This window comes from Dipodomys spectabilis, unplaced genomic scaffold (assembly GCF_019054845.1).
Source record: "Dipodomys spectabilis isolate Male_0828 unplaced genomic scaffold, ASM1905484v1 ptg000006l, whole genome shotgun sequence".
Lineage (NCBI taxonomy): Eukaryota > Metazoa > Chordata > Mammalia > Rodentia > Heteromyidae > Dipodomys > Dipodomys spectabilis.
The window spans coordinates 16,604,468-16,607,702 of record NW_024870683.1 but is presented as its reverse complement, the minus strand read 5'-3'; the positions used below and the strand labels follow the sequence as shown (position 1 = coordinate 16,607,702).

The window sequence follows — 3,235 nt, the reverse complement described above, 5'->3', positions numbered from 1 at the left end:
GAGGTTGAGAGTTGTTTGTAATTCAGTTTGACTGATGCCTTTTCACCTAATATAATATTTAGTTGCTTTACTTGTTTAGAAAATCCCAAGAACAGCAGTGAACCTCCAAAATAGTCTCCACCAGAGTAGAACAAGAGGGGAAGGGAACAGGTTTTCTATATGGCAACAACAATTGCCCTTTGAATTTATTATATACCACCTGTTTCTCAGACCCTCAGAGACACTGTGGTAATACTTTTTTATTCATTATTTTTTGAAGCCTATAAGGTTAGTTAAGAAGGCTCTCCTGACAAGGACAGAGTCGAACAGAGATATATCCACTTCCTGATTTTGTGAAGTTTTTGTGTAGTTACTGGTTTCAGGGTATCCCTTACCCTGGGCACTAGAAGGGCAGTTTGAATACCTGGGCAGCTGTCTGGTACAAAGGCAATTTGTTAAGCTATCAGAGCATAATTAGAGATGAGATTTAGAAATATGGAAAGGGGAATTCTAGAAAGATATCCAAAGTGTTAAGTGACAGTTGGAGATATATAAATAAACTCATAGCATTTTTAATATATGCCTGTATTTATATTTAGAAATAAATAGATACATACAGATGATTATATGTTGTGCACATGTATTACTGTGTAAATACACGCATATTTCTTATCTCAGTCATCTGAAAATGATGATCTTCCTGTAGCAGGATACCACTCAGCTCTTATACCTTGCTTTTCAAATAGAATTTTCCAGTAAAAAGAACCAAGGTCCCATGGAAAAATGTTTGATTTGAATGAAGGCTTGGGTAGGAAAAACATAAGCCCATAACATTTTTTTGGAACCAGAAAGTAGGAAAGTGCTGAAAGAGGATGGGGACAAGTTGAAAGGAAATAGGAGTCTGGCCAAATCTAAGACAGTTTAGGCATCAAAGTAAATAATGACTGTAACAGATTACCACCTGCTGCTTAAAAGAGGAATCCTTGAGTCTATTCTGAAGGTGACGGGAGGGAAGGCATGTGGGAGCAAGAGGAAGCAGCATCCTTTCAGTAAAATGCCATGAATAAATAAATGTAGGGAGAAAAGATGAGTGTAAGGAGAAAAGTTGAATGTAGAAAGTTATCATTTGGACACCATTGTGGTGGTGGTCATCTCAGACAGGAATTATTAATAATTGCTAAAGTAAATAGATAGAGGTTTGCTGAAGTATAGTATATTAGTTTGGAGCATCTAGCTGTTACAGCAAAAACTATTTGAGCAGGAGCCTGAGCTTGGCCATCACTGCAGGTGACATAGGGTGGCAGCAGGTGCTTTTCCATGAAATTCATCAAGAAGAATGAAACATTTGTCTCTATGATGTTCCCACCAAGAATATATGCTCTGACTCTGATCATGAGGAGATATGGAATGAACTGAAGCTAAAGAATATCAGATGGGCTGAAAAAATGTGCCATCCGCAACTATCAAGTACAAGGAAGACTAGAGAGAGTTTAGGAGCTAAACAGACACAATGCACTATGCTAAATTGGATTCCAGACTATGAAGGAAGAAAACACACTGTTGGGAGCATAGCATGGGACACGTCAATGGAAGGGTGGCTCTGTTACTGATATTGCTCACCAAAGCTGAGTAGGTGCACTGGGTTTAGGCTAGAGAAGGTTTGTGTCTGTTTGGGGTTTACACATATTGTTTATAAGAGAGACTTAGACAAGAACCAGAGCAATTTGAGCATGAATATGGTGACTGTGCCTTAAAGGGGAGAGCTCAAAGATAGCCAAATGCGGACAATAGAAAATTTGGTTAAAGGGAACACAGGAGTTCTTGGCATTGGCCTCATAACATTCCTGAAAATTCAATACTATTGCAAAAATCAGAATTAATTTTATTTGAGTGATATTTAGGGTTCAAATTCAGGGCCTCAGTGTTTGCTCTGGACAAGGACTCTACTACTTGAGCCAGATCTTTAGCCCAAGAGAGATGACCTAAGAAGGGATCAACAGGAGAGGAAAGAGGGAAGGAGAGGATACTGGGGGAGTGAGAGGATGGGTGTTTTACACACACACACACACACACACACACAGATATGATAAAGCCCACCAAATGTTATTTGACAGAGAAGAGGGAGAAAAGAGCAGGGGGAATAAGAGTCTGAATATGTTCAAAGTGCACAGTATGCATGTATGGAAATATTACAAAAACCTCCCATATTTCAAATGTACATTAACTCAAAATTTAAAAAAAGAGTATTTTATTGATTTATCTTTTGTGCTGGTCCTGGGGTTTGAATTCAGAGTCTAGGCACTGTCCCTGAGCTTTTGTTCTCAAGGCTAGCACTCTACTACAGCCCTACTTCTGGCTTTTGGTGGTTAATTGGAGATAAGAGTTTCACAGACTTTCCTGCCCAGGCTGGCTTCCAACTGTGATCCTCAGATCTCAGCTGAGTATTTAGGATTACAGGTGTGAGCCACCAGCACAAGGCTTATTATTTTAATTTTATGAGATTCCATCGGAAGCACTTCCTATTTGCCTACACCACCTGCAATACAACGATTAAAGGAAGTATTGTTTCCACACCAGGTATTTGTGTATTCAACACCCTTTTTCATGCACCGAGGATGTGGTACAAGGTGTAGCATCAGATGATGCTGTGAGACTCAACAGCTAGAGAGATTTTATTTCATTTAGTGGTCAGGGAGTTCTTACAAAGAAGAGGTTTGAGATAGCTCTTTTACGCTGAATAAAATACAGTTAGGCTCGCCCTTCAGCAGCATGTATCACAGAGCTGGCACAATACAGAGAAGATTAGCATGGCTCTTGAGCAAGGATGGTATACAAGTTTGTGCAACATTCCATTAAATAGTGTCAGGAAGACATAGAGAGAAGGTATACAGAGGAAGAGAATAGAGCAAAAACGTGAAGATACGAAATTCCTGTCCTTAAGTCAACAGTATTTCAACTGCAAGTGACAGAAGTCCTTCAAATTGCCTCAAAAAAAGAGACATCTTTCCACTTTATGTAAAAGAGAGTAGGAGAGCAGTCTAGCTTCAGGCATAGCTTTACCTGGGTACCTGAAAAAAAATATACCTTTAGAACTGAATTCTTTTCTTTCTCCATGTCTTGGCTTTGCTTCCCTCTGTATTGGTTTAATTCCCAGGATAGTATTTCCCAGTGCTAAATTATAGTTGGCATACTTAAGGACCTAGTAGAAAAAAAGAATTTCTCATTCCCAATAGTTCCCTCCAAAGTCTAGAATGAT

At 39.1% G+C, this 3,235-nt stretch overlaps 1 non-coding gene across 1 annotated transcript; it reads left to right on the top strand.

The window, feature by feature from the left end:
* The first annotated feature begins 2,729 nt into the window (after window positions 1–2,729).
* LOC122124358 lies at window positions 2,730–2,838 on the top strand. The gene has a single exon (XR_006150526.1). It is a non-coding gene; the product is annotated as a U6 spliceosomal RNA (small nuclear RNA).
* Window positions 2,839–3,235: the final 397 nt, after the last annotated feature.